The sequence below is a fragment of the Kogia breviceps genome, chromosome 6, assembly GCF_026419965.1.
Source record: "Kogia breviceps isolate mKogBre1 chromosome 6, mKogBre1 haplotype 1, whole genome shotgun sequence".
In the NCBI taxonomy this organism is placed as follows: Eukaryota; Metazoa; Chordata; class Mammalia; order Artiodactyla; family Physeteridae; genus Kogia; species Kogia breviceps.
In genome coordinates, this window is record NC_081315.1 from 112,172,106 (window position 1) to 112,185,914 (window position 13,809).

At 49.9% G+C, this 13,809-nt stretch overlaps 1 long non-coding RNA gene across 1 annotated transcript; it reads left to right on the forward strand.

Annotated features, from left to right (window-relative positions):
• On the forward strand, positions 1 to 3,623 carry LOC136794445 (uncharacterized). Its single transcript, XR_010841208.1, has 3 exons — positions 1 to 62; positions 674 to 823; positions 3,506 to 3,623. It is a non-coding gene; the product is annotated as an uncharacterized lncRNA (long non-coding RNA).
• Positions 3,624 to 13,809: the final 10,186 nt, after the last annotated feature.

Consider the following 13,809-nt stretch of genomic DNA (forward strand, 5'->3'; position numbering starts at 1 on the left):
CAGGAACAGGTACACTAGGACGTGAATTTGAGCGCGAGGGCCTTGACTTCTCAGCAATGGACGTAAGTATTCGCTGGGGAGGCAGGGGGATGTGGTGTGAAAATAATCACCCTCATTTGGTGTGGGCGGCTGAGAAATGGTCCCTCCCAAAGGATATCTGGGTCCTAATCCTTGGGGCCTGTGAATGCTACGTTATATGGCAAAAAACGGGTCGGTCTTTGAAGTTGTGATCTAAGTTAAGATCTTGAGGGAGGGGAATTATGCAGTCACAAGTGTCCCTACAGGAGGGAGGGAGAGGGACACTTGACACAGAAGAGGAGGAAGCCATGTGACCACTGGCAGAGATTGGAGTGATGCGGCCACAAGCTAAGGAAGCCATCAGCCACCAGAAGAGGCTGGAAAAGGCAAGAACAGATTCTCCCCAGAACCTCCAGATGTAACTAAGCCCTGCCCACACCTTAATGTGGGTCTAGTAAGGCTGATTTCAGACTTCTGGCCTCTGGAACTATGAGAGAATAAACTTCTGTTGTTTTAAGCCGTCTAGTTAGTGGTAGTTGGTTATGGCAGCCCCGGGAAACCACAGCATCCGGGCACAGGATTTCATGCATTGCTGGAGTGTGGCTCACACATCAGTCCCTTATGGAGGCCTTCCTTTGTGTGTTCCTTGGACAAGTATGTACTGAGCCCAGCTCGGTGGGAGGTGAGAGACCAGGCTGAGGATGCAGAGGTTGATGAAGCACAGCCTCACGGCTCCTGTTCAGGGGAAACTGGCAAGTGTGCAACACTCCGCACCAGGATCTGCTGCGATGGAGACACGTGCACGGTGAGAGCGGCCCCTGACTCTGCGCGAGTCAGTCTCAGGGCCGGTGATTCCGAGATGATGCTCGTGGAGAAGAAATGGGAAATTCCTAGAGGAAATGCTGGCCGGGTGGAAATGAAGCACAGAAACAAGAATTGCAAAGGCCTGGGGACGGGAAGCAGCCCAGTGTTGGGGGGGCTCTGAGCAGTTCAGGATGCCTGGAGCAGACAGTATGCATATGGGGACGAGGACAGGGCAGTGGGGGCCCGGGTGGTCAGGTGGGCTGAGCAAAGGTGTAATTTGTAGGTGTTTCCCCTTTGAATTTAATTGATGATGAAATGTATATATTTAACAAATGAAGAACAATTGAAAGTGGCTCTTAAGGGGCAGATATGTTTACATTGAAACGTTCTGGAAGGCTACACAAGAAGCTCTTGTAGTACAGTGAGTAGGAATGGGAGTTGGGTACCTTTTACTTTTCACTCTACATCCCTCCCTTTTCTGTTACTTTCAACATGCATTTATAATAGCTTTAAATATTGTTTGAAGTACACCACCTTTTTTTTTTTTTTTTTTTTTTCCCGGTATGCGGGCCTCTCACTGTTGTGGCCTCTCCCGTTGCAGAGCACAGGCTCCGGATGCGCAGGCTCAGCGGCCATGGCTCACGGGCCCAGCCGCTCCGCGGCATGTGGGATCCTCCCGGACCGGGGCACGAACCCGTGTCCCCTGCATCGGCAGGCGGACTCTAAACCACTGTGCCACCAGGGAAGCCCCACCACCTTTTATCATTAGAAAATGATTTGAGACAGAGGGCAACGGACTTCCTGAGTCCATTGTCCACATGAAAGGTCAGCCCTCTGTGGCCCAGGCTGGAGGTGCTATGGAAGGAGCCGCATGAGTGAGGTTCCTGCCGGCAGCCCTTCCCCCTGAAGGGGTCTGCTCTGCGCAGCCAGCGACTCTCCCACCAACCCAGCCATCCTCTCCCTGGAGCCTGCGCTGGCTCCCCATTGCCGTCCATGACTTGGCGTCCATCTCCCTACCCACCGTGTCCCCCACCCACCATGGAGGGGTGCCAGCAGGCACCATGCTTTTTTAGATCCTTGACTTTCTTCCTCACCCATTCTGTGACCTTAGCCAAGCACCTTTAAGTCTGAGGCTGGCCTTCGTCATAACAAAATATAGCTCAGAACGTGACTGTGAACAATGTAAGAGCCGACAGTCATGCAGGTCCATGCCTGGCTTGAAAATATCAGTCACTGTTACTGTTTCATGTCTCATATCTCTGTCCACCAGTGTAGGTGGGACCGTGTGTCACACTCTTTATGGGGCTGCCCTGTTAATACCTGGTAATGCAGGGGCACGAAGTCAAGAGGCCACGGGCCAGTAGCTCAGTGCCTGGTACCCAATGAAAGTGCAGCGGCTCTAGTTGAATTTGAAGGGAAACATGCACTGATTCTCATAGATGAAGACCTCACACATTTATGGAGAAATAGTCAGGATAAATGGTTCCTGGCTATTGTTTTTCTTGGACACTTTTTCTTGGGTGCCTTGTGATTCATTTTCTCTTGACAGTGGTTCCTAGTCTTGGCTTCAGGTTGTGAAAGGATTCGTACTAGGGATTACCTGAATGAGTTTTGGGTCCCTCCCATAATTGTTCCAAAGGTCACCAGACCTAAAAGGCTCAGCCCCACCACCCTGGGCTGTGTGCGATTAATTTTACAATAATGACATATTTCTATAAGCAAAAGTGAGAGGATGGAATTTTTTGTTGAGGTGTACGTGCAGCTTGGATGTTCGCTCTGATGTCTTGGCACCGGCCTTGATGAGCATTTGGGGCCCTTTCTCGGCAGTGGCCTCTCTCTCCTCCGTGAAGTTCCCTCCTGACGGGTCCCCCTCCCTCTGGCAGCCCTCCTCGTCTTCCTGCTGTGGGGCTCCCTGGGGCCCCCTTGCTCCCGGCCTCTCTTAGCTGGCCGGCTCATTTAGTGAGAGGCGGAGGCCAGCCTCACAGAGGGTGTGGAAGAGACCTACAGACACTCTTCCAGTTGGGGGGAACACCTCTGGGCTGGAGGAGCGCCCCTCTGGTGCGGGAGAGGATTCCTGAGAAGCAGGGTGAGTGGCAGGGTGTCCTGAGCATACGGTCAGTTCCCCGCCAGCTCTCGGGCCGGCAGGGGACACTGCAAGTCTGTGACGGGAACCATCTCTGTCAGCGCTTGGGGAGTTTTTACGTCTCTGAATGAAATGTAAGCAAATACGTACAGCTCTGTGTTTTTTTTTTTTTTTTTTTTAATTAACTGTTTTTCTTTTAAAAATAATATAAGTGCATGGTAAAAAAAAAAAAAAAAATGCAAGCAGTGCACAAAGGTTTACAATGAGAGGTGGGTTCTGTGCCCAGAGCCCCGGTCCCTCACTCCCCCACCCCATCCCTGCATCCCAAGGCATCCACTATGACCAGTTTCTAGTGCATCTTCCAGACTAGTCCATGGATATATGAGCACCTACAGGTTAGTACATATGTATTTTGATAAAAGGACACATCTTTGTCATTTAGTCACAGAGTTCATTTTGTTCATGTTCTCAGAGCAAACTCTTTGAAAATATGAAAAACTCAGAATTGGTTGTGGACTCAGACAACACCACCAGTTGTCAAAACCTCCCTGTTGTACCCTCTTTGCCACATTCCTAACACCCTCTCTCACTCGGTGACAGAGGCCTTGGGATGAGTTGAAATTCTCAGCTGTGCTCAGAAAAGCCTCAACCCAGCAAGTGATCTCACAGGTGAAAAAAGGACTATAGCAAGACCCAGCCTGGCCCACCTGAAGCCCATCTGCCATTTTAAGCTCATGTTATGTTCAGAGAAGGCGGGATCCTGCCTCCTCCCTGCTCACCAGAAACTGTCTCGGTCCCCAGGGGGATGAGAATGATGGCCTGCACTGTCGGACCTGCAGGCAGTTCTTCAGTTCCCTACATAACAAGCTCCTGCTGGAGACGCGGCGCCTGCAGAGCCTCACAGGTAACCGGCCTCTGGTCAGCGCAGCCCCTTCTCAGCACCTTGCTTGCTGAGTGGTCTGGGGCCAGTTACTTAACCTCTCTGTGCTTCCACTACCTCATCTGTAAAGTAAGGTTGAAATCGCCCGCCTCCCAGGGCTCCTCTGAAGATGGATATCAGAGCCGTGTGCAGGCCGGGTTCAGCTGAGATGTCACCTCCCCCAGGAAGTCTTTCTTGGTTTCAGACATGGGGTGGGGGGCTCCTGAGGGTGTGACATGTACCCTTTGCTTAGTAACTATCATCCCCTGCTACTGTCACCATCACCCTGCAACGTGTGTGTGCACATACATGCAGAGACACAAGACACACACACACACACACACACACACACACACACACACACACACACACACACACACACACACACACACACACACACACACACACACACACACACACACACACACACACACACACACACACACCCTCTGCCCTCCTGGAAGGAAGGAGCCATGTGGTTGCCCGTGGTAGAGTCTCAATAAACATTTGATGAGGGAATGCACAAATGTACAGGAGGCTCACCTTTGTCTGGGGTTTGTAAGGAAATAAACTGTCTTCATTAATGTCTTGTTGAAGGTGAATAATGGCAATGAAAGCAAAAATGAATCTCATTACCTGAAATTGAGTATAATTGTGCTCTCCATGTGCCTAGCGTTATACCGTGTAAATTACCCGCTGGAGAAGATTACGGCTCGTTTCAAAATCTATAAAATCATGTACTAGGGGACCATGAGGCTGTAGATACATGTGGCTCTGATTCCATGTAACTCTGTGAGGGCCTTTGCAGTTATTTAAAGGGAAACAGACAGGGGCACACCTTGCTTCATCGTCTGCCTAAACCGCCTACCAGTTTTATGTTAACAGGCTCTCAAGAGCGTTTCCATGTCTGCTTTAATTGCTGTGATATTGTTGGAAAGCAGGGCTTTGAGCAGCTGCGGTATCTGAGTCTCTGGGTCTCTGAGTCTCGGTCCTGATGGGAGGGGGCGTTAGCCACTCATCCTTTCAGAGCAGGATCTCATGTGGCTTTCGTTGCCTGGGATCCCCCCCAACCCCTCGAGATGACAGTGAGCCCAGGGACCGCCTGCTTCTGCTGTCACCGCCCCAGAAGAACCTGGGCGGTCCCCTCCCCAGCTCCGCACTCCCTCTCAGCAAAACCAGGGTGGGGAGCAGGTATGGGGCAAGGTCCCAGAGCTCTTTGTTTTTACGGTGTTATTGGGATCTAATTCACACACCATAAAACTCGCCCATGGAAAGTAGTTTTCAGTATATCCACAGATACGTGCAACCACCACTGCAATTAAGTTTAGAACATTTTCATCACCGCAACAGAACCCAGCCCCGTGAGCAGTCGCTCCCCATTCCTGGGCAGCCACTAGGGTGCTTTCTGCCTCCATAGGAGGCTCTGGCAGTTTAATACTTGATGTCCCCTTTCTGTGGTGACAGCAGTCATCCCCGCCTTGGTGACATCTTAGGTGGGCAGCACCCTGTCACCACTAAGGACCTGAGTTTGAATCCCTGATCTGCCACTTACTGCCTTTATCACCTTGGCTGAACTCTCTGCCCACTGCCTTCATTTTTTCAAGTGCAAAATTGGGAATAATGATAATAAAACTGACCTCACAGGGCTGTCGTAAGGAAATGAGTTATTCCTGTGATGCCTGGCACACTCTGGGTATCCACTGTGTTATTATTATGAGCTTGGGGGGGCTGTAGTGGATAAGCAACTCCCTACCTCCCCCCTTACTTTCCAGGAATCTCAAACTGATAATGGTTCCCTGTAGCTCCCTGCTCTGCAATTTCTTTTCATCTCTCCTCAAGCTGCCCTTCTCCAGGAATGGCCTTCCCACCACTGTGTACTGGGTCTCACTCCTATTCATCCTTCAAAACCCTATTAAAAAGGTGAATAATAGCAAGTGCTGGGGAGGATGTGGAAGAATCACATCCTGATTCACTGCTGGTGGGAATGTCAAATGGGGCAGCCACTTTGGAAAACAGTCTGGCAGTTCCTCAAAAATTTAAAGTTACTATATGACCCAGCAATTCCACTCCTAGGTATGTACCCAAGAGAACGAAATATATATGTTCACACAATATTATGAATGTACATGACAACGTTATTCATAGTAGCCCCAAAGTGGAAACAACCCAAACATCTATCAACTGATAAATAGATAAACAAAATATGGTCCATTCGTGCAGTGGAATATTATTCAGCCTGAAGAGGAGTGAGGTACTGACATGTACTATAATGTAGATGAACCTTGAAAACAAACATGTTAAGTTAAAAGTCCAGTCACAAAGGACCACAGATTGTATGATTTCCTGTATATGAAATGTCCAGAATAGGGAAATCTGTAGAGACAGAAAGCAGGTTAGTGGTTGCCTAAGGCTGAGGGAGGGTGGGGGACGGGGGGTGATGGCTAAACGGAACCAGGGTTTTCTTGGGGAGGTGATGAATATGTTCTAAAAATGATTGTGGTAGTGACTGCACATATCTGAATATACTAAAAACCATTTAATTATATACTTTTTATGGGTAAATTGTATGATATGTGATTTAGATCTCAGTGAAGTGGTTTGGAAAAAAGATACCCATCTCAGTCAAGGACCCCCTCTTCCAGGAAGCCTCCCTTGCTGCCCTCCATCTGGCACTGGTCCAAGTACATTCTTCTTGTACATCTGGGGACCTGGCGCAGGGACTGGGGTTCGGAAGGGACGGGCTTGCCCATATCTGGACAGAGGGCCAGACCCAGAGGAGCCGCTCATCTTATGCTCAAGGGGCTGAACTTTGACACGGGATTTCTTTGCTTTTTAGGGGAATTTGAAAAAGATTCTGCTGAGTGCTTGAAGCATCTGGAGCCTCTGGAGGGAGAGGTAGGTCAGAATGTGAACAAAGGGGACTCAGAGGAGGAAGCTGAGTGCCCTGATCCACTTCCACTCAGAGGCCTGATTCCAGAGATGAGTTTTGCTTCACTTATGTTTCTTGCAAGAGTTCATCTTTAAACTTCTGAAAAGTGAGTAGACAAGTTCTACAACTCCCTAGTAACTTTGGTGACCGAGGGTTTTATAATCCTAGTAAGAGCAACCTACATAACAGGTTATAATATTAAGTGGAACAACAACAACAAAAAAGGTTGCAACTATGAGAATAACAATAAGTAAAGATAATAATCAGATGGGAAATAACCGAGGGCTTCCGGTAAGCCAGGCACAGGTCTAAGAAGTTTATACAAATTACCTTTTAATTGTGAGGTCGGTTGTAGTATCACCTCCTTTTAAAGGTGAGAAAAGTGCAGCATGGAGAGGTTAAGTAACTTGCCCATGGTTGTATAGATAGTGAGCTGAGATGGGATGGGTTCCAAGACCCATGTTCTTCATAACTTCCCTACGATCTCAACTATATTTATAAAATTATGCATATGTGAATCTGTGCAAATGTTAACAGTGGTTACCTCGGGCAGGCAAGAGGAAGGTGCTGTTTTTCTTTATTCCTTTCTTATTTCCCCCAATGGATAGGTGTCCTTTGTATTATCAGAGAATGAAATAGGCAATATTAAAAAGGGTTTTGAGGACGCCCTGTACATGTCAGGGTCCCAGCTGTTGCCTATGTGAGGTGCAGTTCAAAGAGAAGGGGAGGTTTTTGATGGGAAGAACAGATAAAGACAGCCTTCTCTCCCCTTTCCTCCCAGTCAAAGAATTTGAGCTCAGAGAGCTGAGGAAGACTTTAGAAAGAGCTCAAGTAGAGCAGGAGGCCCTGCAGGGGCAGCTGCTGGAGTTCCAGGTGAGGCTCTCTGGAGGGAAGCGCCCAGTCCCATCTCTGTAGCCCGATTGCTCAGCTCAGGGCCCTACCTGGTGGGGTCAGGAAGCAGGGGCAGAAGACCGTGTGGTCCGATTGAAATAACGCATCACAAACCAAGGTGCCACTCGCCTCCCCACCATTCCTGCTAGAGCATACTTGTTATATAGTCTTGTAAAATACAGAGTGTTTGTGTTTTCGACGTAGAGAAATTGTGCTGCGAGCCTTCTTGTGCTGCGTGCTTGCTTCACTCAAGGCTCTGTGTTCATCCACGCTGCCCCGTGGCATTTGGCCTGTTACTTCTGCACCCACTTCACGTCCGTGGCCCACTTCCCCCGTCGGGGGCCCCGGTTTGCACAAGCTTCTGTGACCACAGCTTAGGGTGTGCCGAGCGTCCTTGCTCGCATCCTGTTCCATGAGAGGTGGTCTGGACCACATACCACAAGGAGGGTTGCCTGGTGTGGATTGTGAACAATTTTCAGTTGGCAAGTGTGTGCCCATTTATGCATTGATGGGTGATACCTGTTTTGATGAAAGCAAAGAGAAGATGAGGTGAAACCGTGCAAAAAGTCACAATTTTTAAATGTGTTATTTTATTCTGATTACAAAATTAAGTTATATTCCTTGAAGAAAATTTTGAAATTTCAGAAGAAATTTTGAAATTTTTCAGAAAAACGAAATCCAATCATTAGAGAATCATCACTAACATTTGTGTAGCATCTTCTAGTCTTGTTTTCCACAAATATCTAAATCTGTTTACAAGATAAATGTATATTATCTATATATTTATGTATCTCTGTATTTATCTAAATAGGTAGAGATAGGTAGGTAGGTCGGAGGAGAGACAGAGACAAAGGAAAAATTGGAATAAAAACCACACAGTTTGATTCCTACCGTTGCCATTTCATTCCATGGTAAGTAAGCATTTTCACATCTCCTCTGATGTCCTTGTATGAATTGCCTCTCATGGCTGCAAAATATGTCATTATGTGGATGAACCATAATGGATTCCGGTTTCCCAGTTGGTGGGCATTTTGGCTACATCCAGTCATTATATTATAATCACACTGTGAACACTCTTGTCAGTCTTTACACTCATCCTTGAGCTCCCTTGGGAGGGATTCCTAGAAGTCTGATGCTTACTTAACAAACACAAGCCTTGAAGAGGTCCAGAAAGGACGTGACATCTGCTGTGGCTCCGAGCACAGGCTCTCGGGGTTGGAATCCAGACTCTGCCCCCAGCTGTGTGCTTTGGGCTCCCCTCTTCATTTCTTCACCTCCCCGGTTGTCAGTCTCTCCATGCACCACTGAGGGGAACAGTAGGTCTGCCCCGTGGGGTGGTTGTGAGCGATTAAATGAGCTGATCCACCTGGCAGGGTACCAGTGGGCATCACGGCACTGCCCTCGGGGGCTGTGCCCTCCAATGCCTGCAGCAGACTTCATCCCACACTTCTGTGCACCCCAAAGTTCCACTGCAATTCCTGTTTCCTTTGAGTGTAGTTTTGTTAAAGAACTTTGAAGAACAGTGAAAGTTAAAAAAAAAAAAAAAAAAAAAAGGCAATACCCCAGTTATCTGAAGCCATCGTGCAATGACCCCCCCACCCCGACATAGGTCCCTGGAAATCAGCCCTGCCAGGGCTCCTCGCTTAGCAGCCTGGGCGGCAGGGAGAGTGTGTGCCGGGGTGGGGAGGGGTGTCCCTTACTGTCCGGGACCTTCTTAGCAAGGCATCTCACTGAACTCCCAGCCCACATCTTGGAGGAGGACAACCATGCCTGCCTCCCAGGGATGCTGGGAGGGGCCGAGGGCGAGGCACACAGTCAAGCCTTCTCCAGGGTGGGAGCCCACCCACTGCACACACAGCCCTTGCCCTGGGGCTGCCCCATGTCATCCTGGCCCCCAGGGCCCTGCAGATGGCAGCATGAGAAGGTCTGGCTCAGAAATCAGGCCCAGCTATGGGTCTGGGCTCCCCTCCGTGGTCATGGGACTGGGGCAGGCCACTGACACCCCGGAACCTCGCTTCCCAGGGGGGGACACATCCTCAGCAGGAAGGTGAGTGAGATACTGAGCGACATAAAGGGTCCAGCATGAAGTAATAGGATTTTTAACAAGTCGGGGCTGTCAGCGGGGTCGCTGTTTTACTTATTGGAGGTGGGGAGGGGAGATTGACTATGTTCATGGATTCTGTGTGTGCCCTACAAGAACAGCCGCAAGACCCTCTTCGTTTAGTTGTTTATTTATTTGATTACTTATCTACTTGGGGCCTATTTACTTATATACTTATTTACTTTAAATTATTTATTTACTTGTTCATTTACTTATTTACTTATATACATATTTATATACTGATTTATTCACTTGTCTGTTTGTTCATTCATTCACTCATTCCGTTGGAAAGTCTTGGAGCTAGCTGCCTGAACACTTTGGTGTTCTTTTAGAACCGGCAGCAGAGGCTGGAGGTGGAGCTGGCCGGCCTGAAGACCTACAGGATCGTCCTGGAGAAGGAGTTTGAGAACCTGAACATGGTCCTGATGCTGTCCCACCTCGGCCTGTGAGTAATAGACACGAGTGAGCCTGCCGTCCGGGGCGGTCCCTTTCCCCCTCTCCCCAGGCCACACGCATGCTCCCTCCAGGTCCTCGCTGGTCTATAAAACCGAGGCCCAGAGGTTCCTGTCCATTCACTTATTCATGCCTGTGTCCCTCACTTCTTTACTCAGCATGCTTCCCGCATGGCCAGTGTGTCCAGGTTTGGTGCTGGGGAATGTACGGAGATGAACGATGATACTGTGATCCTAAATCCAGCACCCACTGGGTGCCAGGCCCTGAGCTGGGCACTGCCAGGGGATGAAGAGGTGGAGAAGCCCCTGGCCTCAAGCTCTAATCAGGTGGACAGATCCTCAGTCACTAGACTGTCGGGGTGCAGTGTCTCAGCGGAGAGCTGCCTTCCATGGACAAGATGCTGTGGGCACTCAGGTGGGAGGCAGTCCTCTTTCTATGGGAGGTGGGCTTCTAGAAGGACTTGACAGAGGAAGGACCCAAGAGGACAGTCCCAAACTCCTGAGGCAAAGAAGGGGCCAGGGGCACAGCAGGCAGGGAGCCCCGCATGTGCCAAGGAGGTGAGAGAGGGCATAGAGCACATACGTGGCTGTGTCCTGTGCAGGCCTGGTGCAAACACTCTTCTCTTTGAAGAAAAAGCCATGAATACCATTTCGTTGTAAAATATTTAAACGTGACCTTTTGGAGAAACATAAAATGTGAACATTCCCCTTCACTCCCCACTCCCCTGCCGGATCCCTTCCCTGCCTTCCCTAGAAGCTTTTACTGTTCTCATCTTCCTGCATCTCCTTCCTTCCAGCCGTTTTCTATCTGTTTATGAATGGGGTAGTGTCAAAACTCACTAACAACAGGAATTTCTTGAGACATGGCTGGCCATGAGCTGAGAGCAGGGTCCCTGGGGCCCCTGCTGGACCAGGCCTTAACCCCCTTGGTTGCTGGATTGGGCAGCTCCTGGGCAATTAGGGGCCCTTGGGCAGTGGCTGTTTACCAATCAGTCTGGCAGATGTCAGTACTTTCAGACCTGGTATAGCCTCAGTGGTGCATTACTGGCTGGCCACCAGCACTGTGCAGGCGAGAATCAGACGGATTTGTTCACTGACAGCTCGTCTGTTTGCCACGAATGGGACAGCACCCCAGTCCCCTGCTGATTCACGCCGGGTGGGACACCTGGGGTTTCACATCACGGTGAAGCAGTGACTCCAGAACACATCACATCTGGGCACAGGGTGGAGCATCCCTGCTCTATAAATAGCGAAGCCTCAAGGCCAAGGGCCCTGGCAGTGAGACGGATGGAGCAGGTCCTGCTGCTTTGGGAATTTGGAGGCTTGTCCTCTTTCCTTCCCATGCCCTCTCCTCACCATGAGAGCATTTGCCCTGACCAGGTTCCATGTGAATTTTTATCCCTACCTAGTGTAAGTGAGGCTAGGGAGAGGTGGCCAGGCTTGAGCGCTCCTAAGAAAGGAGGATTACACAGGCTCAGCTTGCTACTGGGTGTGGGAAGCAGGTAGGAGGTGTGTTGCGCAGTGTTGATAAGCCCATGGGCCCCAGCTCTCTCTCCCTCCCTGCGGCCTTTTTCTTTTCTTGTGAATTGGATCCATTTACTGCAGTCATGACACCGGCAGCTCTGGGGAGGAGACGAAGGATGCTATGGCAGTTGGTTAATGTCCACGTGTTTTCACGTGGGTGTCCTTCCCAGGGAAGGCGTGATGGAAGGCATTGGATGTGGTGCCTGGGCAGTATAATGTGCAGGAAACCCGGCTTTTAGGAAACATTTACTGATCACTGGCTCCAAATTTATCAGTGCATCTGGTGTCAAGTAATGTCTAGAAAGTGGTTTTGCGGGTTCAGCTCCTTCTCTGCTCCCACCACCCTCTATTTCCTGTGGTTCCCCTCAGCCCACTCACTTGGTTCACTCCATCCAGAGACATCCTCTGAGCCCTGGGCTCGGTGCTGGGAAGTCAGAAATCCCAGGAGGCATTTTATGCCCTCGCAGAGCTCCAAGTCTCAGACGGCGGCACTGGGGAATAAATTGGGGCTGATGATGTGACCCAGCCGTCCTGCCTAAGCCTGAGTTGTGTGCAGTGGAGCACCAGGTGGGCCCTCCTCTCAGACCCCCTGCTCCAGGACCCTGGCCGAGTTCTCTGTCCGGGATCAGCGCACAGTTGTCTCTGCAGGAGTGTCTGAGATGAGCAGAGCAAGCATGGATCATGCTTCATCTGAAGGAGCCCTTGGGCTCCATAGCTCTTTCCTGGCAATAAACTGTCTGCTCTCCCTTTCCAACTCTGCAGCATAAAGCAGTGCCCACCCCTGCACCGACGGAACCCCAGGACGCGTTCTGGACACACGGGGGTCAGCTTCCAAAGATGCATTTCCCTCAGTGGAGGAAGAGAGGAAGATCCTGGGGTCCTGCGGATGGGACAGCCAGGACGGCTCTACTGACCCAGGAAAAAGTAAATTGTGAGTGTGTGTTTGCACAACACACTCCATCTGTCTTTTGTCTGGGGCTTGGCAGTGTCTCCCCTGTAAGTATTCCTTCTACGGACTCAAAGTTGGGCGGCCTTAATCTGGGAAAATTTTGGTGGAGTGTGTCTGCCTCTGCAAGCACAGAGAGCGAGCGCAGCGCATACCTGCTCGCAGAGCAGAGCGGCACAGCAGAGCTGAAACATAATGATCTGAGCTGGACTTGCATTCAAGGAGGCACAGAAAGAAATAGAATTGATGTGTGACCCAGCACACACAAATAGAGTTAAAACCGAACCCATGCAAAACAGTAGTCACGCTACTTCAGGGGTACACTCTGACCCTTTGTCTTCTCTTTTCTATTTCATATTTTTAAACTGTTGGGGCACAGCCCACCACATTGATTTCAGGACTTGCTAATAGGTCATGGCTACAGTTAAATAAATCTTTCTTGGGCATCCTCACTGCAGGCCCCTTAGGTATGATTACTGGAATCTATGACTGACTGGGTTGGAGTTCTGGCCTGAACTCTGCTCTGTTCACTCTGGGAGGCAAGAAACCTGGGCTGGGCATCTTAGCTCTGCCTGCCTGCAGGGATGGGCAGTGGTGGGTGAGACACTGAGGACTCTGAGAGTAGAGGTGGTTGATAATCCTCCTGCTGCAGAATGAAGTAGAATGTACAGCTGAGCTGTTAGGAGCACTGGCTCTGGAGCCAGACTGGGTGTGCAGACACTGCCACTTGCTAGCTCTGTGACCCTGGGTAAGTCACTTTCCCTTCAGGATGCTCGGTTTTCCCATCTGTAAAATGGGGATGATAGCAGGACCTCATCGGATCGTTGTGAGGATTACATGGGTTCCTACACCAGGTCTGGCACGTGGGGAGTTCAGTAAATATTAGCCAGGATGGTCGTCATGGCTGGCTTCACAGACGTGCAACCGCTCAAGTCTCAGAGTCCCACTCTCAGAAGGACTTTGTTTAATGCTTTGCTGTCGCCATCTTGAAAGTCAGTAATTTTTTCTCTGAACTTGTGCTTTGTAATTGACGTCTGACAGGACAACAGAGTGTGCACATGGGATGTGCCAGGTTGCAGTCCACACAGGTGCAGTGGGCAGCGCTCCAAGCACTTAGCTTGGTTGCTGGGCTACACACATAC